The 26143-nt window shown below is 38.2% G+C and overlaps 1 long non-coding RNA gene across 1 annotated transcript in view; it reads right to left on the reverse strand.

The window, feature by feature from the left end:
- The window catches only part of LOC123366974, a 52930-nt gene that overhangs the window by 16567 nt on the left and 10220 nt on the right, over positions 1-26143 (reverse strand). The window contains exons 3-4 of the long non-coding RNA XR_006578244.1: positions 10583-10657; positions 9787-9883 (exon numbers count right to left, since the gene is read on the reverse strand). This is a non-coding gene — a long non-coding RNA (uncharacterized LOC123366974). The remainder of the gene's footprint in view (positions 1-9786; positions 9884-10582; positions 10658-26143) is intronic.

Raw genomic sequence — 26143 nt, forward strand, 5'->3', positions numbered from 1 at the left:
TGTGGGGCTCGGCCCTCTCAGGTGCGGCCGGGAGCCAGGCCGCCTCACTAGGCAAGGCTAAGTACACAGCTCAGTCTCTAAAGTTCAAGCCCTAGGTCAGGGCGGGGCAGCAAACAGCGATTCGCAATTTTGGGGGCCCTTTCCATAAAAAAAAGTTGCAATACTATAGAATACTATATTCTCATGGGGGCCCCTGCGGGGCCTGGGGCAAATTGCCCCACTTGCCCCCCTCCCCTTTGGGCAGCCCTGCACCTCTAAAAGCAGACCATTTAGATGCCCAAATATGGATTTAGGTGCCCAAATTCAAAAGTGTTGGCTCATAATGTTTAGATTTTGCAGTCCCTGCTTCAAAGAACTGAACTTTTTCCATACTAGGAACAGATTTTGAAAATAGAATTATCATTTCTTTTGGAACGGATGTATTTCTGGCCTCTCCATATTGTCATTGCCCTTTTTATTTATTTAGTTTAAGAAAAAGGAATGGTTGTACTTAACAGCTCAGAATTAAAAGTTGTCACAAGAGGCCAATGTTGGCATTAAGCATATTACAGCTCTGTCTGCTGCTGAAAGATCAGCAAACACTAGTGCAGCAATTACAGAACATGGCCAACATAAGCTAGTATTTTGTGTACTTAAGGACATGCTCATTTCCCAAGGCACAATTTATGAATAATTTTACTCACTCCTTTATCTTTTGTGTTATGCATATTAGTTCCTCATAAACAAAGACTTAGCTCATTTACTAACCTATATTTACTCTGTAGATTATTTTTAGTGTCCTAATACCTCTCAGAAATATTTTCAGTCAGAAAGAGGCCATGAGTTTCATCTAACTGCATCCATCTGTTTGAAATGTTTGCCCCAATCTAAATACTTGCTTAGCCATATAAAAAAATTACTAACCACAGCATCTATTGCTGCCTGTGGTAGTCCAGTACTAGGAGTTAGGATTCTGGGCTTCTTTTTCTAGCTTAGCCATTGACTTCCTGGGTGACCCTGAACAAGTCACTAAATTACTCTTCTCTTGTATGTGCTGTATGGTAGTTCAGTGAAAACACATTACAATTATAATAATATATCAATCCCATAATTTTAAATTAAAATCAGCAAATACGAAAGTCCACATGGAAAAGAAGAAGAGAAAAGGTTTGAGTAAGCCCAGCAGTGATTACACAAATTAAAAAATAAACAAATATTTAGGTACCATTTTAAAATGAGATGAATGGGGCTGGGATCTATACAAAGTGGGGACATAAGAATGGCTGTACTGGGACAGACCCATAGTCCATCTAGGCCAGTATCCTGTCTCTGACAGCGGCCAGTTCCAGAGCTTCAGGAAGATTGTACAGAAACACAGTGATTTTGGAGAGATCCAGCCCTTTCTTCCTCTCCTGGCTTCTGATACTCAGAGATTTAGAGTCAGCCCAAGCATTGGGTTACATCCTTGACCATCTTAATTAATACCATTAAGTAGAGCTATCCTCCATGAACTAATGACATGTTACACAGGGCCCATTACAACAAAAGTATGACCACCTACTGACATAAGGTATGATAGTGATAATCTTACAAGCAGATACATTTGAATTGATGTCCATTAGGATGAGACTCAGAAATTTACCTAATATAATCAAACCATACATAGTTCAGGTCTTAAGAATCAATAGAGCCTGTGCAAAATCAATACAATACTGCAAAACATTAGATGACTGAAGTATGATCACTGGTGATCAGACCATTGAGTAAAGATGTTGCTGTAGTTTGAACACACTACAGGTGATAATCATAGAGAAGCCCTTCTGAAGTCCCCCGTTGGAAGAGATTTGCAATACTTGAGCCACATGGTCATTAGTCTATATAAACAAATGATTGAGAGTACTTTGAGATTTTTCAAGTTGCTCATAACTGCTAGTGTTCCCTGGGAAACTTCCAACGTGTCAAAAAAGATATATTTTGATTTAAAAATATAATTGTATGCATTTGCTTAGGTATTTTCCCACATGCCAAATCCCTTCTTTCCAAGGTTTCTGAGATGTTCTTCCTTTGGGTAGAATCTCAACTATATGATGCTGCCCCTCTAGAATGAGACATTCAGCCTCACCCATAATAAAATTCTTTAGCACGGAAGCTTTGGAATGCCTGGTATTCAGCATTTATCCTTCAAATACATCACTAACATTCTGATAATTCAAGAGCATGTGTCCTTCAGATATTCCAGGTACAACTATTTAACTAATTGATTCTATTATGCAAATATGTGTAATGGTATAATGAAGGTTAATATTTTAAGGCCTAATACAATAGAAAAGCCATATAGCTCCATGTTGTGGAAGTTTATTCACAGCCATATAACTCTCAAAAAACTGATTTTTCACAGTAATTGGATGGAATTGTATTCTATTGATGCTTTGATTTATAACACTCTTCATCATTTACACCTTTCTGTCATGTTTTGTTCATCTGAAATCTCTACAAAGCTACTGTAAAGTAAGTTTCATTTGGAAGATGTTGCATTAACTATTAAAACTATAGATACATCTTTTACAAAAAACAATTTATGCCAACTATAACTCAGGGGTTCTACTATATATCCATAATTAGAACTATTCAGAAAATGGAATTTCCATTCTATGGTATTCAGACATTTTGACATTTGGTTTTGGGCTAAATTGGAACAAAAAGTTGAAATTTCTTATGGAACAGAAATTCTGAAATGTTTCATTTCAGTAACATGAAAACTTTATAATATATAATTAAATAAAAGTCAAAGCAAAATATTTCAAAATTATCAAATTTAAAACAAGAAAGTCAAAACAATGCATTTTGACTTTTCCACCCATGAAATCTTTTTTAGAAATTGACACATTCTCATGGAAAGTTCAGATTTCAGAAAACTACACTTTCCAAAAGAAAATTGTTCTGTTGAAATGTTTTCAACTGGCTCTATCCATAACTATGTTTCAATTCTGTTGTGTTCTCTTACCTTTTGTATTTGTCAACCTCTCATTGAATACTTTCCCTAAAGTAGTTTGTATTGTCATATTGTTGAATTTTTTTTATCATTAATAAAAAGTCAGTGACTAAAAGTTAAGGGCAGGATTCTCAACTGGTGTAAATCAAAGTAGCACCATTGACTTCAGGGGAGTTAATTAAGGCTGGATGCCTTTCTGAAAGATGGGTTTTTGTCAGTCACAAGTCATTTGGCTCAATACAAGAATAGCTGGAAGAAATTCTTTATCTGTGTTATACAGAAGGTCAGTGTATATAATCTAATGACCCTTTATGACCTACACTCTGTGAATCTATGAGTTATGCTAATTTACATGAGTTGAAGAGCTGGCTTAAGTGTCTGGTTTTACTTCCCATTTTGAATTGTTTTTTTATATTGTTCACTTTATTTATACATTTATTTTTAACAATTCACACATTTATTTTTAACAATCACATTACTTTGATTTCCATTGATGTTTTTGTGCACAAGCGTTCCAAAGCTTTCTCTGAGATAACTCTTACTAGATTCATTCAAACATAAATTAGGTGAGTTTCAAGTGCTTTCAGGATTCATAAAGGTAGGTTTCACACAACCCTAAAATGAACACTCATACCCCATAGCATAAGGGGCAGGGTACATTCTCTCCACTTCGTTTCTAGTACGTCAAGTCGCTGAAGAGGGTGTCAGCCTACAAGGATGGAACCTTATACTGGTATTCAAGATGTTTAATTTAAATATATACTTATGACCAAACATAGATCCATTTTAAGTATGGATTTCAGTATCCATTTAGAGTTTAGTCCTGAAACCAGGTGAAATTTTGTCATTTTAAAAGAGTTTTTGTTTTTATCCTTGAAACTCAATGCAAACTACTGTTGCAGCCCACGTTGATCAAATCTTGAACCTGCCAAGTTTTGGACAGCTCCTACATGTGAGTGGATAGGGATGATGTAACTATTGAGGGGTAAGAATATAAACACTTCGCTAGGTTTTCTAACTTGCTGTTCACCAAAATAAAGCTGTTTCTTTTAATATTTCATTTTGCAATATAAGAATTGCTGCAAGTTAAGTCAGCCCAAACCAAGAAGGAGGGCCAGGAATCATTATTTCTAGCTAGCTCATATAGTAGAATGATTTCTAGAGAACTCTGTCAACAGCGGAACATTCCTAGTTACATTCTCTGCAATAAAGGGAGGGGGGGATCTTGGTTCATTTCCTGCTGGTTTGAAAACTGTCAGCTGGTAGATAGTTAGCCTTGCTCAACAAATAATTGACATGAAACAGCATGATGACTTCTGAAAATGTTTTTATATTGTTCACAAATGTAATCACAATCTCTTCTCAACATGTAAGCCTTCATGCAGAACAAAGCGGTTGCGGCTGCTGCCATTGTACCATTCAACTCTGATGTGCCAGACTTGGCATGAGCCTCTCTCTTATCAACATCAAAGACTTGAGTAAAACAGCATTAGTGTTGTTTGGGATTACGAGCATTGCATATAAATACACAGCTCTAATACTGTTTTAGCCTCAGCATTAGTGATGGCTCTGAGCACAGAACTCTGATCCATATCTGGATTCTGACTTTCCCTCATCCCACCCTGAAGATTTCAGAGAGTGGCTTTGAATCCAATGTTTGGCTTAGAATCTTATACAACTGGAGACAGACATGAAATTTGGAACTGGATTTCATGTACTATTCTATTCTAACATCTGTCACAAGTGGTTCATTCTGTGTCTCTCTCATCTTCTTCCCAGGATCTCTGGATTCTAAAGCACCTTCCCCTCCAAATGTGGAGGTGTTCGGAGCCAGGGGGATTGGTTCAACTCACTACAGAGATGGAAGTAATGTGTGAAATTTAGATCCAGATCCTTGTTTGGATTCTGAACCTGTTCTAAAGGTTAGGGAAATGTGGAGTAGATTTTTGCTACAGCCCCTTCTCCGATCAACAGATCAACAATTCATCTTCTCTACTTTTAATATATCACACCTTCTTGGTGTGATTTTAAACAAATAAACTTGATCTGTATCTTCTTATACATGCCTCTGCCCTCATAAAATTTAACAACCCTTTTGAAAGGGTAGTAGTAATATTCTTGTGCAGAGAACATTGTACTGTAGTTAATAAGAAAAAATATGTTAGTGCCTAGATACCGGTGTGCTGTATACACTAGAATTACCAGAATGGGAAAAAGCAGCCACCGATGAAATTTTTTGAGAAACTTTAGTTTTGAATTTCCTATCTCTTCTGCCCATCTTGTCTGCAAGATAAAGAGGCTGCAAGTGTCACTGATCCAAGGGTTTAATACCTGTTCACTGTAGTTCCCACAAGTTTCCCCATTCACAATGATTTATGTCAGTTTCTCTTTACAGGCTTCATCCTTGTTGCAGCTCCCCTCCCAATGAGTTAACTCAAGGATGGAGAAGAATTGTTGAGTGTCATCAAAGGGACAATAACTAGTAGAAAGTGGGACTAAATTGGGCAAAAGAAAATCTAGATTGAATATCAGGGGAAAAATTGTAGTTAGGTCTATTAGACTTAGGACTGGTCTCCCACTGGAAGTAATAGAAACACAATAAGTAGAGTCATTCAAAAATTAGACTTGACAAAATACTCAAGAATGTGTTGTAGGGAACAAACCACCATTAGCTGAGGATTGACATGGTGATATAACAGGTTTTTTTTCCACCTCTAATTGTGTGATTCTGTATTGGCCACCAGCAAAATACCACTGCTGCATGATGAATTGCTTCTGACTTAATGCTGCTGGATAGTGCTGTACTGTATATGTGCCAGCAGGGCTTCCAGGCATATTATGTTATGGCAAATACATCAAACAATCTTGGATCCCTGAGTTTTCGCAACACTGGGCAGGGCTTTAGCCATTAAACCCCATCAAAAAGTCAATGGGGATCACATGGTTAAAGTGACAGTTCCATAAACTCATCTCAATGAATGATTTATTCATGAATAAGGTCATTTTTTGTTCTGCTTTGGTTTTTATTATTTTGTTGATGTTATTTCAAATTGTACAAAGAATTTTTTATGCCAACATACTTCCGCATATGGATTGCTCACTAACTGTTCAACTTATGGGAGATCCTGGCCCCACTTAAGTTAATGTGAGTTTTGCCCTTGACTTCAATGGAGACAGCATTTCAACCTGCAACTATTGCTTGGAGCATTTGCTATTTATAATCTGCTATTCTTGCTGTGCCACTAGTTAATTAAGTCACATAGTATTGTTTCTGCTCTGTGACTGGATGAGTCCCAAACCCCCATAAATCTTTCAGGTTAGTTAAACAAACAGTTTCAGTGCAAACACTTTTACAAATACATATTTGCAGAAAAACTGAAAACATTTTCTCTTACTGTGAACTAAAGCTCACTCAATGCAAATAAAAGAGATTGTTGTAGCAAATTCACAAGCAATTTAAAGTCTGAACATTTGTCAATACTGTTTGGCAGTACTTATCCAGCTCTAGTTACAAAACTATACTTTGTTTTAGAAGCTCTGAGGATAGTAAGTTGAAATGAGAAAGATTCCTTATACAATAACAACCATTCAAAGCATTTTAAAAAATGTATCAATTAATAACAACTATAAAACGGAGGTGGTTGATTTTGAGGTAATTTACCAGCACCAAGTATATTTTCAAATATACCACACAGTATCCCACTAAGGCCTAATAAAGGCTTTCTGAATGCTTGTTTCAGTGACCAAATGACAAACTTTGCTTCCAGAATCTTCTTCTTGAAATTCTATGGATGTGTCATATGCTCACTGCTCCTAGTAATCAAATGTACCATAGGCCTCAAGCTCATCAGCTCTTTGCTACATGAAGAACAATCTTTCTTGGACTTTTAGAAGCTTACTAAGTGGTGAAGGGAAAGACTTGTTGCCAAGAGTCCCCCTCACCTGCTCAGATTGACAGCCAGCACTGACATTATGTTGTTCTCTAGGAGTTGTTCTTTTGAAACATAGTAATTTGCTGTCAATCTATCTGCTTTTATGGCCCTCATAACAATAATAATAACAATTTCCCTTTCTCTTTCTTCTCAGTCTGTTGGAAAAATAATTTGCTTTGTTTATAGTTCATTTTTTTTATGTGTGTGTGTGACTGAGTGAGCAACAGGCTGGGGTTATGTGTTTGTGCAAATGATTTATTATGGTAAGGCCAATTATTATCATCATTTTGGTAATGCCCCAAGATACCTTGGCGTGCTGGTACCTGGAGCCACCCCTGTCCACTGCTTGCTCCTTTCCATACCCTCCCCCTTGTTGCTCGCTCTTAAGGGGAGGGGCAGAGCGGGGGACAGGACCACAGTATGGCTGCCAGTGGCTCCCCCACTTCCAGGGTGCTTCTAGCACTCCTACAGCTAGGGCACAAAGGCAGCAAGCCAGTGCACTTCCAAAGGGAATTGACCTGTATCTGGCATTTGCTCCCTGCATGGTCAGCCATTTTTATTTTGGGGCACCTTCCCAAGCCTCTCATATGCGCCACCCATGCCTTTGGACATTCCTACATAGTGTGCATATAGCTTCTGCTACCTCTAGTAGTTTTACACTTGAGAGAGAGAGAGAGTGCACACCAGTGGTAAAACTTTCTTGAGTATCCAGTGTACAGTATATTCAATACAAGACTAAATTGTATTGCTTGGATACTCAGATCTTCTGAACACTTTTTAAAATAAGTTGCAAATTTTGAAATATTAGCTTTATTCCTGTTCATGTTCTCAAAACCTCCTCTAGCCTAGTGCTCGGTCTCTGATTGTTTCAGATGATACCAAGGTATACAAAACCCACCTCATAACTCCAGCTTTCCCACAACAGTGCCCTAATCCTCATAGATTCATTAAAAATAAGCCACTGAACCCCCTAAGCCTTCTGGATGGCAGGGAGGGAAGCAAGGGAAAGTATTGTCATCTTTTAAGTCATGGGATGTGCTCAGGTACTTTGGTGATATGTGCCATATAAGAAACTGGATCGATCCACTAATTATATTTGTTCACTTTAATGTTGCCCTAATGAGCAGTTATGCATCTGCACCCACATTTGATCCAGATCTACTCTGTCTGGAATGTTAGCAATCTCTTGATAGTGTTCCCTTCAAATATATCCAAGGCACAATACTCTTGTGCCACAGATGACATTTCAGTCATCTTAGGAGAGGGGTTATTCTACAGATAACAATTGGGTTTGAAAAAAGTTAAAATGAGAAAAAAATTAAATAACTGGCATGTTTGACAGAAGTTATCACCCCATTCAATTGTTAGTCAAATGTTGTCAAAAGGATGCCTTTGTGCAAAATATCAAATTACCAACCCTATATTTTCCACAAAGTTAGATATTTACTACTTAAAATAAAAGTGGTGTCTTTCGAATACCTTATGCAGATAACTTTAGGTTATGCTGTTTTTTTATTTTATTTGATCTCATTCATAAGGGATAGAAGCTCTAAATACCTAGGCAGAACCTCACTTTTGCTTGAGCACTCCTAGAGAGTGTGAAAACGCAATTTGAAAATATGTAAAACCAAAAGACAATCTCTACCTCCAATAACTCAGCGCAAAAGCATTGCTTGTGTAAAAGACACATTGAAACTTAGATGATGGAATATGGATGCTTTTAAAGGCACAAAGTGCAGTCTTGACTATTGAAACCATGCGGGCCTCATATAAAGAATGACAAAGAAATATTTAGACAGCCTATGCCAGGAGCTGTTCATCTCCTGTTACTGAGGCAGAGGCAGTAGCCAAAAATTTCCAGCCTGCTGGCCCTTATTATACATCTGCTGGTGTGTGACTGTTTAGCACACTAAGTTCCTATTGACCAGTGGGTGAGTTAACATATTTGTTCCCCCTAAAGACACCAGCAGTAACAGATGTTTTAAAATGCACGTTATGTTATTTTGAGATTTTTTTTTCTAATATCTTGGGAGCAATCAAGTGTAGGCTATACATATGTATCCATAAGGTAATGTAAACTTCTTTTGAGAATAGAAAATAGTTGGCTCCAATCAGTAAATTGGTGTGCTTTACCAGTATTTTTATATTATAGATATATTTCTCTAATTTACAATAAGAGGCAAATAAAAAAAAATTATTTTAAAAAATTATATCTATTCCAGAGCACATCATTAAATTGTTTATATCTTCTGTACAGTATAGTCTACTATCCTGCACAATTCAGACAGCCCTAAATAGACTTTGCAAACCATGCTATAAAAATATATATATGAGAGAAGATCTTAAACACTGAACCCAACATAAGATGTGCAGGGAATGTAAGTTTTGGTTCTTGGAGAAATTTGTTCACATTACCTTCTTAGGCTATAAGTGAACTCAAGGAGTGGCAGAAGACGTCTGCTGCCTAAGAAACTCAGGAAATAGAAATCAAACTATAGCTCATTCTCATCCTACAATCCAGTTAATGTCTGTTCCGTTGTATTATCTGTCTATCTGTTTCATATATTCCATTGCTAACTTCAGCAGGTTGCGTTATAACTGTGAAATTCCATTTTTTTCAACTGGAAAAAATTCACAGATGTTTTATTAAGAATAATAGATTATGTGATTATGTTCTTTTTGGCAAGGAAGGTTGATACTTGAAGCTGGTAAACAAGCATCTTTTTTAAAAAAGGTTACTTCTTCCCCTTCCCCCTCCCACCTCCAAAAAATAAGGTTCCTAAAAATAAATGTTTAAAACAATCCGGGTGGCGGGGGGAGTTAATCAGGATTAACAGTTTCAAAGATTAAATGAGAGTTTGCTAGTTTGAATATCTGGCTTACATTTCAGTAACGTCTGATTTTCCTTCCAAAAAAGTTTTGTAGTTCTTATAAAGAATAGGAAGCAACTGAGACAAAGGTATGCACCAGAAATATTTTTCTGCAAAGAAAGGAGGAGAACAGAATGGTAAAACAAACAAAGCATATAAATCAGACCTTAAAAAAATGCACATGTTGTGGAAGAGCTACTTCCTACTTGGGAAAGAGAAATAACTAAAATAACACACACGCAGCTTTCACTACCTGTAGCAAGAATGACTTCAAAGAAATAGCTCAGAAGCCAAAGGTTAAAAGGAAGCGCCTGATCCCATCTGTCAGAATCTGTTTTAACTTTTCAGATGGAGATATGCCACATTTACACATTTACTTTTCAGTGCATCTGGGATTCCAGAAGGAGAGGAAGCAGCTATCAAGCTCCTCATTATCTGTTTGTAGACACTGGGCTAAGTTAATAATCATTCTTTCATCCTTGTGATGGATATAGCAAACTCTGGATATGGTAAAAATGGCTGAATATGTTACACGATATGTAAATGCTCTGCTGACATGACCCCTAGGGAAACCAACACATCTTTTCCATTAACATTTTCAGTTCTAAGGCAAATCACACAGAACTATTTAAACTGGATTCAAAAGCCTACACAAGTGTATACAGACTGGTATTCAAACAACAGTCACCACTATATAGTATATGAAAGAAAATATTTAGTTTTCTTACATTTACTACATTCTTCCTGGGCACCTACAGTAATTAACCATTTATTCTAGTGCTATTTTCATGCCTTTCAGCATTTCTTACTTCATTCCTATTGTCACTCCTGTGATCGCTTGCTTTACATCCTGCCCAGCTGCATAGCTCTTTCCAGTCCTCAACCTGTTTGGGGGAAATTCAGACATCCTTATTCCTGGAAAAATCAAAGCATCTATTCTTCCTCTAATTTATGTAATAGTCTAGGGGTTACTTCCTTTAAAGGAAGTTTTTTAAACTTCAAAATGTGTGGTTTTTGTTTTGATTCCAAGTGCACAGATTGTTTACCATCTTGAAGGGAAATATATTTTATTAAGTACTTGAATAGACTTGCATTGACAGAACAAAACTCTGACATAGATCACTAATCACTGTGAAATAATAAAATACGTTAACAGCGATTACCTGCCCTCCTCACAGCTGCAATTTCAAGTAAAGCTGAACTATTTTGACTGAACTTCCATGTAACTCTGCTCCTCCAGTTCATCAAGGGCCTCATTTCTATAGCTCCTGAGAACCCACAAGCCCCACAGAAAGTATTATACACTTCTAGACATCAGGCCCAAGGTCTGCTCCTTCCTCTATTAAAGGCAATGGCAACATTCAATTATAATTTATTGAAATGTCTTTAACCCCTTTGGGGTTCACTGATAGTTTGTGAGCTCTGTCCATCTTTCCTCAATGAGCTAGGGCAGACTCCTGGAAATACAATCCAAATTGCAACAGTGACTCCAGGACAAAAAATGCCCCAAAGCCTTCTGATTGGTGCATTGAGTTGTGCTCTGGCTGCCACCATGACAAGATAGATGTCATGATTCTAAGGAAAGGAAGGACTGAGAGCAGCAGAATAAGAACAATGACTTTGAAAACAGCAGACTTTAACAAACTCAGAGAACTAGTAGGTAATGTTCCATGGGAAGAAAATATAAGGGAAATAGGGATTGAGAGGAGACGGCAGTTTCTTAAAGAGACAATATTCAAGGGAAGTATAGTAAGAGGCCAACATGGCTCCAGCAGGAGCTCTTTAATGACCTGAAAATCAAAAATGAATCCTCTGAGAAGTGGAAATATGGACAAATTGTTAATGAGGAGTACAAAAGAGTAGCACAAGCCTGTAGGGACAAAATCAGAAAGGCTATGGCACAAAATGAATTACACCAACCAAGGGACATAAAAGGCAATAAGTAGAGGTCCTATAAATACATTAAGAGTAAGAGAAAGATGAAAGTGTAAGCCCACTACTTAGTAGGACAGGGGTGCTAATAACAGATGACATCAAGAAGGCTGAAGTGTTTAATTCAGTGGTGGGCCACCTGCGGCCCACGGGCTGCATACAGCCCTTCAGGGTAATCCACTGGCAGGCTACCAGACAATTTGCTTACATTGACCATCCCCAGGTATGGCTGCCTGCAGCTCTCCGTGGCTGCGGTTCACTGTTCCTGGCCAATGGGAGCTGTGGGAAGTGGCGGCCAGCATATCCCTGCGGCCTGCGCTGCTTCACGCAGCTCCCATTGGCCAGGAACGATGAACCATGGCCACTGGGAGCTGCGGGTGGCCATGCATGCAGACGGTCAATGTAAACAAACCATCTCGTGGCCTGCCAGCAGATTACCCTGGCGGGCCGCATGCGGCCCACAGGCTGCAGGTTGCCCACCCTTGGTTTAATGCCTATTTTTCTTTAGTCTTCACTAAAAAAGACTAACTGACCAGATAATAAACACAATTCATATTAACATCAAGGGGAAAGGGACACAAGCCAGAAAAGGAAAATAAGAGGTTAAAGAATATTTAGATAAGTTAGATATGTTCAAGTCAGAAAGGCCTGATGAAATTCATTATACGGTACTTAAATACTAGCTGAAGCAATCTCCAAACAATTAGCAAATTTTTTTTTTTTTTGGAGAATGAGGGAGGTCCCAGAAGGGAAAATATAGTATTTATCTTTGAAAAACGGGAACAAAGAAGATCCAGAGAATTGTAGACCGGTCTGCCTTGTATGGTACCTGAAAAGATTCACAGGACCAGAAGGGACGACTGTGATCTACTAGTCTGATCTCCTGTATAACACAGGCCATAGAACTTCAGTAAAATAATTCCTAGAATGTATCTTTTAGAAAAATAATCAATTTCAATTTAAAAATTGTAAGTGGTTGACAGTCCACTAGAACCCAGACTAAGTTGTCCCAATGATTAATTACTCTCACAATTCAAAACATACACCTTATTTCCAGTCAGATTTTGTCCAGCTTCAACTTCCAGGTTCATGTTATACCTTTCTCTGCTAGGTTTAAGAACCCATTATAAAATATTTGCTCCTCATGGAAGTACTTCTTGACTCCTCATATTCATCACATCAGTGTCAAATACAGAGGTAAAATAACCTCTCTACTCCTAGTCAAGATTCTCCTCCTGTTCATGCATCTAAGGATTGTATTAGCCCTTTTGGCAACAGCTTCACACTGGGAAGCTCATGTTAAGTGATTATCTACCACAACCCCCAAATCCTTTTCAGAATCACTGCTTCTCAGTGTGGAGTTGCCCATGGTGTAAGTTCTTTGTTCCTAGATGTCTTCATTTGCATTTAGCCATATTAAAATGCATATTGTTTGCTTGTTTACCAAGCAATCCAGATTGCTCTGTACCAGTGATCTGTCCTCTTTATTTTTTTTACCACTTCCCCAATTTTGTATCATTCGTAAACTTTATTAGTGATGATTTAATGTTTTCTTCCAGATCATAAAAATGTTAAATAGCTTAGGGACAAGAACCAATCCTTCAGGACCCCCCTAGAAACATACCCATTCAATGATGATTCCGTATTTACAATTACATTTTGTGACCGATCAGTTAGCCAGCTTTTAATACATTTAATGTGTGCCATGTTAATTTTATATCTTCCTAGTTTTTTAATCAAAAATTCTTGTGGTACCTTGTCAAATGTCTTACAGAAGTCTAAATACATAACATCAACACTATTATCTTTATCAAAGAAACTTGTAATCTCACCAGAAAGACATAGTTGGTATGACAGGATTTATTTTCCATAAACCCATTTTGATTGGCATTAATTAGATTACCTCCTTTAATTTTTTAATTAAAACTCTATTTAACTCTATTATTTTGCCCGGGATCTGATATGATAATTTGTAATTACATGATCACATCCTCCATAGTTACTAATAATTTTTGTACTATATTGTAATAGTGACAACTACTGTGTATATTCCACAATAATGGAATACAGGAATGAACAAAATGTTTACCAGAAGGATTACATTTACCTGCCTGGATACCAGAGGGGATGGGGGTCCCAAAGACAGAGATACGGGGCCTTCCCACTGATAGCATTTTCCTTCTGCACATCCTATGGGATCCATTCAGTACTTGGCCAATCCATTGGATTCTCCAGGTAGACCACAACTCATTCCACCAAGTGGCAACTAATACCACTTCCCAGGCAATGATTTGGGGAAATTTCATATAAAGATCCTTGTAGAGTTTTTCTCCCACATAGGAGGGGAAACTGGGCCAAGGAATGCCAACCTTCTAAATGAGATGAAGAAAAAGAGTTTAATTTCTTAATAATTGGAGATATACCAATTGCCTAGAACTGGAAGGGACCTTGAAAGGGCATCAAGTCCAGCCCCTTGCTTTAACTAACAGGACCAAGTACTGATTTTTGACCCAGATCCCTAAGTGGCCCCCTTAAGGATTAAACTCACTATCCTGGGTTTAGCAAGTCAATGCTCAAACCACTGAGCTATCCCTCCTCCCAAGGCGAACACATGATTCTTGAAATGACTACCCTAACACATGTGTCATTCAGCCGATGGCCATGAAACTTAAAAACAATACCATGAGCTGTGCTGTACTGTGCTGTGTAAGCTGCACATGGCACACTAGTGCTCATATGGGTAAAAAAATCAGCCTCATTTAAATTCCTATAACAGCAACAAACATTCAGAATTAAAATAAGTTAAATGCTGAGTCTTCTCAGAATGTAAACTTTCACAGCAGTCTTTGTAAAATGCCCTACTTGAGGGAAAAATGAATCATTAATAATGCATTGAAAGTTCTAAGATTCATTCATCACCAATCACTGTGCATAACCTGTGAAATGGGCTTGAAAATACAATAGCATTCTTGAGCCTAAAATAGTTTTGATACCAGTTATCTTACTGAAAAGGTAATATCAGAGGGAAGATCAAAAATATAGATGCTCAATGTGAGGGGCTCAGTTAATTTGCATTCTGATGTACCATAACATTGGTTTAATATTTAAGCAAAATGTTCATGTCCTGCTTATCAAAAGTGCTAAGCAACTTTGAAAATCAGATCTTTAATATTTAAACTGCAATGTTCTTCTTTTGATGTTGAACCTGGGAAAACACAAGATGGAAAGTAGGTCACATTTTTCTGCACAGAGTTGCCTTACTGCTAAAATCCCAAATGATGTTGCTTTCTTTCAGCAACATGGCATTAGCCAGCAGCGGTTTCAGAAATGCCAGTTTTGCTTTAAAATGTAATGCATTATAACTGTGCCGTAAACCTGCATATTCAATTCCCATTGCTGTCAACCAGAGTTTTGTCACAAACTGCATGAATACAAGTGCAAATATTTTGTAGTATTAAGAGTGGACTTCAGACAACTTAAAACTGAAGCTAGAAATGATTCTTTATAAGTATTATATTAGACAATCATGCCTTACATACTACAGATTGTTTATGATGTTTGAATGGTTACGAAATCAGCAATACATTGCAAGAAGAGTGTTTAGAGTCACTAAACAACGCATCTAGCCACCATGAAAAACTCCTGAGCAAAGGAAGTGGCTTTTTTTCATCTTTGTTTACAACCAGCTCTTGATAGACTAAACTCCAGTAAGTTGTGGAGTTTCTGATGGCCTCTCTATATATACAAACAGTGCATTCACTGTAAACACAATGAGGGAGGTAGGAAGTAAAAGACCACAATACTACCAAGAAAGGCTGATCCCCCCCCATGTCTGATAAAGAAAACTAGTTGGGATGACAAAGGATAAGGCAAGCCTAAAAGTTTTAATGATATCAGGCAAAAAAATCCCAGCTCACTGAGTCTGAATTGTACAGTATTGAAGCGTACAAAGATATAGTTTTCAACCAGAAACAGAAGCTCATTTAGAAGTAAGATCCGTAAAAAACAGTCTGTGTTTGCATATGTAATTGATAAGTAACCCGAAAGTACTAAGTAGAGACATTTTGGTTTTAGCTTAGCTTTCAGTGTTTACAAAGCTTCCAGACTATTTCCTATGAACTAGAAAAAGCTGTTTTATATTCCATAGCTTTTTATATGATCTTTACATCTTTGCTAGAGTTGAGCATATAACTTAAAATCTTTTCAAAATGTATTAACTAGGCACAGAGACTAGTAGAATGGTTTAAACTTGATTTTTCAGTTAACATGCAAAAACAAAACACCCTCCTTCAATACAGATCTCCATGTATCCATTGTCTTTTAGACCTATGTATGAAGATAAATTTGTTGAACTTTCATGTGCTTTGAACATGTCACACTTCATGCAACAAAGTCCAGGCCACATTCATTTTTAAATTTAATGATTTATATAAATACAATTTCATTTAAGTGATGGTGAGCAACCAAAATGTAATCTATGATACATTGCTTATAGAAAAGTCAGAGTCACTCTAAAGTCAGGAATCTTAATTCAGTAGGGAGAGTACTACTGTAGTTAGGAACAGAGTTAGAAATGGTAATGCTGTGAAAAATCACAGATTTTGCAAAGGCCATAGGCTTCTTCACTGTTGAAATCACTAAATCATAGACTTGTACACTAAAAGTCCACCTTTACCAGGAAAATTATTGGGGGGGGAAATACTCCCAGACACATAAACCTAACCAATGCTTTAAAAGCTTAATTTGTTTTGCACTACTACTGAAAGAAGTCCTATTCTAGAGCCTCTTAAAAGCCACTTTTCTCTTCTACCATCTACTTTTAAGAATATTTCTTAGATTATTCAAACTTTTTCCAAGCTTCATTTTTAGCCAATTGCAGTATAGTTGAATATATCAAAGATGAAGATAGATGCTTACTGTATATTCATTTCAGTTAGAAACTGGTAAAAATTAAAATATACTGGGCCTGATTCTCTTCTCACACTGGGGTAAATCAGGAATAATTCAGTGGAACATAAAAACCAGTTACTAACCTTCCGTAACTGTTATTCTTCAAGATATGTTGCTCATGTCCATTCAACTGTAGGTGTGTGCTCACCACAAGCACTGCCTCCGGTGATATCCATTGGGTCAGCTTTGGTGCACCCTGTAGTCATGCTCTCATGGTACTGGTATAAAGGGTCCCGGCGCCCCTGCCCCCACCCCTCATTCCTTCTTGCCAGCTAACTCTGACAGAGGGTGGAATGGACATGAGCCACACATCTCAAAGAATGACAGTTACAGAAGGTTAGTAACCATTTTTTGTTCTTTGAGTGCTTGCTTATGTCCATTACAATGTAGGTGACTCCCAAGCAGTTACACAGGTGGAGGGTTCAGAGTTTACTGGCATGTTGATTGTAATACTTCTCGGCCAAATCCAACATCATCTCAAGCCTGTTGGGTAATGGCATAATGAGACACGAAAGTGTGAACAGAAGACCACATTGTCGCTCTACAAATGTCCTGGAAAGGAACCTGTGACACAAATTCTACTGAAGATGCCTGGTCCCTTGTAGAATGGGCTGTCAGGGCAAGGGGAGCAGGGACCTGTGCTAGGTTGCAGCATGAGTGCATACAGAAGGTGATCCATGATGAAATTCCCTGCGATGAGACTGGAAGAACTTTCATCCTATTGCAATGGCTACAAACAGTTGAGTGGATCTCCAAAAAGATTTAGTCCTTTCTATGTAGAAGGTTAATGCGCGTCTAACTTCCAGTGAGTGGAGCCTCTGTTCCTCTCTGTTGGCATGTGGTTTTGGGTAGAAGACGGGAAGTAAGATTGGTTACTATGGAATTGGGAGACTGCCTTTGCATGGAAGGCAGGGTGAGGATGCAATTGGACCTTGTCCTTGAAGAATACTGTATAAGGTGGTTCTGAAGTAAGGGCCTGTATCTCCGAGAGCCTTCTGGCAGAAGTAATGGCCACCAAGAAAGCCACCTTACATGTCAGTTGGAGAAGCGAGCATGTTGCCAATAGCTCAAATGTAGGGCCTGTCACTCTTGCCAATACCAAATTGTGATCCCAGGGAGGAATTGGTTGCTGTATGTGGTGTTGCTGGCATCTGTACACTCACCAAGCCAGCACCATCTGGACACAGTCATCACATCTCTTTGCCTCACGAAACTTGGAGTTGGAGATCGCCCTCTGTCATTTTCTTCTGCTTCTTTCTCAGCACTGGTAATGGAGAACAGTGCTGAGAGTCCCCTGCTGGAGTGATCTACTTTGGCACTGGGGATGACAGACAATGCTGGGAGTCCCGAGAAATAGAAGGAGCATCCTTTTTAGGCACTGGAGATCTGGATCATTACTGAGTCTCCCTAAGAGAAGCTGGGGTGCTTCTTATTGAGGCAGAAGTACTTGGTGCCAAGTCAGAGTGACTCGGCTCTGAGGGAGGACAAAGTGCTGCCTCCATGAGGAGAAACCTAAGCCTAGTGTCTGTCTTTTTTGGTGCGAAGCCTGAAGTCTTTGCAGATCTTGCAGCACTCCTGTATGTGAGCTTCCCCCAGGCACTTAAGGCAACTGGAATAGGGGTCACTGACAGGCATGGGCTTGTGGAATGAAGCAAAAGACTTAAACCTCAGAGACTAAGGCATACCCTGGTGCTAGGAGGGACTAACCCTGCTGAATGGCGTTCACTATCCTAACTAGCTAACTGAATTAACAACTGAAACTTAACAACTACAAATAAAGATAACTATATACAATAAAAGAATCAAAGGAGTACTTGCAAAATGCTAGGACAAGCTGTAGTTCCAGCAACCATCATGGGCGGTAAGAAGGAACTGAGAGGTTGGCAGGACTCTTTATACCAGCGCCCTGAGCGTGTGACTCCAGGAGGCACCAGAGCTGACTCGATGGATACCAGGGAGGGGAAAACTTTCCGGTGGTGGTGCTTGGGACGAGCACACACCTACATGGGAATGGACACAATGAAGCACTTGAAGAAGAACAAGGTGAAACACAATCTAAGAGAGAGAGAGAGAGAGAGAGCAATCAGACCGTTTGCCTGCAGAAACTAACAAAACACTTATGAATAATAGATAACCAAACTCACCTGATTCTGAAAAAACCTGGAGAGAAGTCCCCAAAGAAGTCAGAAAAAAGACTGCCTGGATTTCTCATAAATATTATTTTTTCATTACTAAAGCCACAGAGACGGCTCTGCCACCATTGCTCACGATTAGTGCTAATTTGTCCTACTGAAATCAAGGGGACTACTTGCAAAAGAAGGCCCTGTTCCAGCAATGCACATAAGCATACGCTTAACTTCATAGTTTGTAACAACTTGAAGATGTCCCTCCCCTTGTTTTATGTTTCTTCGTTCATTTCTCTCTCCCCCCGCCCTCTAAATTTTATTCTGCTTAATTGCTCCATTTTTAACATTTTATTTTGAGGAACACCCACATTTCTGTATTTCTCTCTCATAAACATACTTTTTATATGAGAACCTGGTGGCAAAGGTTCAGATTAATAGTCCTTCACTATCTTCATACTCTTTCTTCTGTGGATCATATCACCCTTTTCTTTTCTCATCCTGCTTTGCATATCTGTCACACTGTTGTATTTCAATAAAAATGCAGCGTGTCTTATTCTACTCACTTCAATCCTTCCTGGCCAATATTTTCTTTACAACTTATCTACATCATGCACTGCACCATGTAGATCCAGAAAAAATTTGGTTTTGACCATCTTTCATATTTGTCTTTTTATCTGAGTACTTTCAGGGTACTCACCACCATCATATCTCAGATCCTCACACATTTTAATGATAAATTGACACTTACAACAACCATTGGAAATAAGGAAATGTTATTATCTCAATTTGTAGATGGGGATTTGAAATACAGAAATATTAGATGATTTGCCCAAGAAATTTATAGATTTCAAAGCCAGACAGGACCATCTAGTCTGACCTCCTCTATAACACAGAACTTCTCCAAAATAATTTCTAGAGTATACATTTTAGAAAAGCATCCAATCTTTATTTTAAAATTGCCAGTGATGGAAAATACACCACGACCCTTTGTAAATTATCTGAGTGGTTAATTGCTCTGTTATAAATGTATAACCTTATTTCCAATCTAAATTTCTGTAGCTTCAACTTCCAGCTATTGGATCATGTTTATACCTTTATCTGCTGAACTGAAGAGTGCATTATTAACTATTTGTTCTCCATTTAGTTATTTATAGACTGCAATCAAACTGTCTCTTAACCTTCTCTTTGTTAAGCTAAATAGAGTCTATCATTATAATAGCAACAAAGAATCCTGTGGCACCTTATAGACTAACAGACGTTTTGCAGCATGAGCTTTCGTGGGTGAATACCCACTTCTTCAGATGCAAGAAGAAGATGCATCTGAAGAAGTGGGTATTCACCCACGAAAGCTCATGCTGCAAAACGTCTGTTAGTCTATAAGGTGCCACAGGATTCTTTGTTGCTTTTACAGATCCAGACTAACACGGCTACCCCTCTGATACTTGATATCATTATAATGAAGGTTTTCTAATCCTTAAATCATTTTTGTGGCACTCCCCTGAAACCTCGCCAATTTATCAACAGCCTTCTTAAATCGTGGACAACAGAACTGAACTCAGTATTCCAGCACTAGTTGCACAGTGCCAAATACAGATGTAAAATAACCTGTTTACTCCTACTCAAGATTCCCTTGTTTTATACATCTCAGGACTGTATTGGCTCTTTTGGCCAAAGAGTCACCCCTGGAACTCATTTTCAGCTGATTATCCACCATGATCCCCAAATCTTTTTCAGAGTCATACTTCCCCTGTATAGAGTCCTCTGTCCGGTAAGTATGATTATATTCTTTGTTCCTAGATGTATATTTAGTCATATTAAAAAAACATATTGTTTCCTTGTGCCCAGTTTACCAAGTGATCCAGAGTTCCTGTGGTATGCCATAACCACAAGACCATCTCTTTCTATATTCCCAGCCTTGGAAATAACTTTTATTCAGCTGTCAGCTACAATACCAGAGACAAGAGGGGAAAAAATATTGTCTCTGTCTTTTAAAATGGCACATGGAATAGTTTTAGAAATTACTAGGGCTGTTCATCAATCACAGTTAACTCATGTAATTAACTTAAAAAAATTTATCGTGATTAATCACACTTTTAGTCACACTATTAAACAATAGAATCCCAATTGAAATATATTAAATATTTTGGATGTTTTTCTACATTTTCAAATATTATGATTCCAATTACAACACAGAATACAAAGTGTACAGGGTCACTTTATATTATTATTTATATTACAAATATTTGCACTGTAAAAATGAAAAACAAAGAAATAGCATTTTTCAATTCACTTCATACAGGTACTGAAGTGCAATCTCTTTATAGTGAAAGTGCAACTTACAAATGTAGATTTTTTTTGTTAGATAACTGCACTCAAAAAACAAAACAATGTAAAACTTTAGAGCCTACAAGTTCACTCAGTCCTAATTCTTGTTCAACCAATCGCTAAGACAAACAAGTTTGTTTATATTTATGGGACATAATGCTGCCTACTTCTTATTTACAATGTCACCAGAAAGTGAGAACAGGCATTTGCTTGGCACTTTTATAGTTAGCATTGCAAGGTATTTACGTAACAGATATGCTAAATATTCATATGCCCCCTCATGCTTTGGCCACCATTCCAGAGAACATGCTTCCATGCTGATAACATTCATTAAAAAATATATTTTAATTAAATTTGTGACTAAACTTCTTGGGGGAGAATTGTATATCTCCTGCTGTTTTACCTGCATCCTGCCATATATTTTATGTTTAGCAATCTCAGATGATGACCCAGAACATGTTGTTCATTTAGAATAGTTTCATTGCAGATTTGACAAAACGCAAAAAAGGTACCAATGTGAGATTTCTAAAGATAGCTACAGCACTCGACCCAACGTTTTAGCATCTGAAGTGCCTTCCAAAATCTGAGAGGAAATTGGTGTGGCGCATGCTTTCAGAAGTCTTAAAAGAGCAACACTACGATGCGAATACTACAGAACTGAACAACCAAAAAAGAAAATCAACCTTCTGCTGGTGGCATCTGACTCAGATGATGAAAATGAATATGCATCGGTCTGCACTCCTTTGGATTGTTATCAAGCAGAACCCGTCATCAGCATTGACGCATGTCCTCTGGAAGGGCCGTTGAAGCATAAAGGGACATAGGAATCTTTAGCATAGGGGTCGACAACCTCTGGCACACGGCTTTCCAGGGTAAGCACCCTGGTGGGCCGGGCCAGTTTGTTTACCTGTCACATCGGCAGGTTTGGTGGACCGCGGCTCCCACTGGCCATGGTTCACTGTCTCAGGCCAATGGGGGAGGCGGGAAGTGGTGCGAGTGAGGGATGTGCTGGCCGCAGCTTCCCGCCACCCTGGTGAGCCACGTGCCAGAGGTTGCCAAACCCTGCTTTAGCGCATCTGGCACGTAAATATCTTGTGATACCGGCTACAACAGTGCCATGCAAACACCTGTTCTCACTTTCAGGTGACATTGTAAACAAGAAGCAGGCACCATTATCGCCTGCAAATGAAAACAAACCTGTTTGTCTGAGTGACTGGCTGAACAAGAAGTAGGACTGAGTGGACTGCTAGGCTCTAAATTTTAAATTGTTTTATTTTTGAGTGCAGGTATTTTTTGTACATAATTCTACATTTGTAACTTTAACTTTCATGATAAAGAGATTGCACTACATTATTTGTATTAGGTCAATTGAAAAATACTTTTTTTTTACTATGCAAATATTTGTAATACAAATAATAATATAAAGTGAGCACTGTACAGTTTGTGTTCTGTGTTGTATTTGAAATCAATATATTTGAAAATATAGAAAACATCCAAACTATTTAAATAAATGGTATTCTATTTTTCTTTAACAGTGCGATTAATCACAATTAATTTTTTTAATCGCTTGACAGCCCAAGAAATTACATAAATTAGAAGAAAATTAGCACCAGGTAAATTGATCGAAATGATAAATTTAAAATAGAATTGTTAAATTCCTAAATGAACAATCTATAAGGACAAAGCAAAGTAACTTTTGCAAAGGAAAAGATAACTCTGATCTATTAAAATTCTTCAAGTCAGGAAAATAGGGACTAAAGGAAAAATGATTGTTAAAAATTATTTGGACTTACAAAAAGACTTTGAAAAAAATCTCTCTGTCACAGTTCCCAAGTTAACTGCTCCTCTGGCCCTCCTCCCCTTTATAGTCTGCTGAGGGCACCCCACTTTGCTCTCAAGCCTCCAGCTATCACCTTTCTCAGGACAGAATTTTCCCACAGTTCTCTCCCTTCAGACTGGAACCTTAGGCTGCAGACTCCTATGAGTCACTGTGATTCTGTGACAATTCTGACTTCAGTTCAGCCCTTGCAATCCTGTTCTCTCTGGGCCAATGATAGGGTTATCCAGTGACCAGCCAGCCTTCATAAATCAAAGTACCACTTATTCAGACTGAAAGCATTACAAAGAAAACATATCCTAAAACAATGTATTACCAGGTGTCACCTGTCTTCCACATGGAGACCCCAGTAGGTCTAATACACTTCAGGTTCTCCCACAGTGTGTGTTTCTGCTGGTAACAGTCTCATATCTTTCAGTTCTCAGATGGTGTCTCCCAGGTCAGGGCTGTCATTTTATATAGTTTCAACCACTCTATACTTCTTCCAGAGGTGGGGGAAGGGAGAACATAAAACTCAAAACTTCAAAAGACTTATTAACTGCATTGTTTCAATAATGGGGATTTGACTTAATGACCCTCATTGTCTTCAGTTCCTGCAAGAAGCATTCCTTACCTTACCCACTTACCGGAGAATGTAATCACTAATAAGCCTTAAAGAAACATGTAACATGTAATATAATAGGCTTTGAATATTCAGTGATTTTATAGCATAATCTTTTATCCTCACAAGAGCCTATTAAGAAAATTACATGGTTGGGGTGAACGGTAAGGTTCTGTCATGGATTAGGAACTAGCTCAGAGACAGAAAATAAAGAGTAATAAATGGTCAATTTTCACCAAGGCAAAAAGTTACCAGGAGACTGTCCCAAGGTTCTGCTGTGGGACTGGTGGTGTTAATATATTTATTAATTATCTACACAGTGGGCCAACAGTAAGGTTTCAAAATCTGTAGATAATATGGAGTTATTTAGGTTAGTCAAGACTGGAGGAGACTGAGAGAAACTTCAGTGGGACCTCATAAAACTAGGCGAATCAGCAACATGATGGCAGATGAAATTTAATGTTGTAAAATATAAAATAATACACAATGAAGAAAGTACACTTGGAAGGGATATAAACCTGAGTACTGCTGGGCATAAGTCAGTCGATGACTGACATAACTTCCTAGGAAACATCCAAATCACATATTTTTGTTTAACTTTATGATTTCTCAAGTTACCCTGGAACTGCCTGGGTTAAAAGAGGGGCATAAGTGGACTTAAGTGATACATAGGCCATATACTGCTGTCTGTATAGGGGTGAAATTAATCCACTACGATTTTTTTTCCAAAATGTGTGCAGCTCAATTTTATGTAAATACCAACAGGAAAGTGTTTTGGGGTAACTTGATGCAAATGTTAGAATATCCTCTTGAAGGAGGCCCATTGATCGATCTTTGAGTGAGTAAAATAACAAAAGTAAAAGTAAAATAACAGCTCCCTTGGATTTTTCTACTGTAGCACAATTTTCCAGGAGAACATTCTAGCATGTGTGCAATTTTTTGATTGCAACAAGATGTCCACTAGATCTGATGATCAGTAGATGAATCTAAATCCCATTTTGTTGCTGCCTTTCAGCTTTGCCTTCAAAAGTCAGTTAAGTTGAACTACAAAACTGTACAAATAAAGATTTAGGTGGCTCCTAATTGAGAAAAATAAATCATTAGCAAATTGGTTACATGTGCAGGTAATTAATAATCATTCTGTTGATTAAGAGGTTTTCAGCAAGTAATCTTGAGATCAGGTGCCTCGAGTATAGAATGCACAATATTAAATATAGTTATTACAATATATTAATACTAAAGATTAATACAATTCTGAAGAAGTGGGTATTCACCCATGAAAGCTCATGCTGCAAAATGTCTGTTAGTCTATAAGGTGCCACAGGATTCTTTGCTGCTTCTACAGAACCAGACTAACACGGCTACCCCTCTGATACTAGAGATGGGCAGGGACTGTATTTTCCGTTTTGTGGGAAGTTCCAGGATTATGATTTTTTTTCTTGTTTTGAAAGAGAACAAAACCACCTGAAAAATTTTGAAATTTCCTGCTAAATAAATTTCTGGGAAAAAAATTGTTTGGAGTCAATTAAAACATTTCTTTTTGATAAAAGTTAAATGTTCTGTTCCAATTTCAACTTTTTAAATACATATTATTTTATAATATATATATTTTTAATTGAGACAATAACTCTTTTTGAAACAGGAAATGTAAATGTTCCATTTTGACTTTATTGGAATCCTCTGTTCCATTTTTTTCTAAATGAAATTCAGCTGAAATCAACACATTTCCAAAAAGACTCTTTAAATTGGTAATTTTTAATGGGAAAATGTTTTTGTTGAAAATTTTCCATTCAGCTCTAGTTAAAACCAAGAGTTATTCAACAATTTGTAAATCAAAATTACAATGTTCTTTCTTATATTTCTCCTCTCAGCTAAACAATTCACATCTTTATAATCTGCATTCATATGGAAATCTTTCCATGCCTCCAAGCACATTTGTTAGCTGTATCTGAACCTCCTCCATTTTAACTACATCCTTTACAGGATAGGATGATCAGAAATGTACACGGTATTCTAGGTAAAAGGGTACAATTTACTTATATAACAGCATTATATTTTTCTATCCTACTCTTCAACTATCCTAACATTTTGTCTGCAACAGACTGAGCACATGTTTTCATTGAAGTGCTTATAACAGGGGTCAGCAACCTCTGGCACGCGGCTCGCCAGGGTAAGCACTCTGGTGGGCTGGGCCAGTTTGTTTATCTGCCGCGTTGGCAGGTTCGGCCGATCGTGGCTCCCACTGGCCGCGGTTCGCTGTCCCAGGCCAATGTGGGAGGCGGGAAGCCGTGGCCAGCACATCCCTTGGCCTGCAGTGCTTCCCGCCACCCCCATTGGCCTCGAACGGTGAACCGCGGCCAGTGGGAGCTGTGGTCCACGGAACCTGCTGACACGGCAGGTAAACAAACTGGCCCTGCCCGCCAGGATGCTTACTCTGGCGAGCCACGTGCCAGAGGTTGCTGACCCTTGGTTTATGATGACTGTGAGGTGTTTTTCCAGAGTGGTTACAGTTAATTTAGAACCAAGACACATAAGCTTCCTCAGGACTGAGCACAGAGACCATCCTTCTCACACTAAAAAATCTTCCTTCAGCATGACC

Source organism: Mauremys mutica, chromosome 1, assembly GCF_020497125.1.
Source record: "Mauremys mutica isolate MM-2020 ecotype Southern chromosome 1, ASM2049712v1, whole genome shotgun sequence".
Taxonomy (NCBI): domain Eukaryota; kingdom Metazoa; phylum Chordata; order Testudines; family Geoemydidae; genus Mauremys; species Mauremys mutica.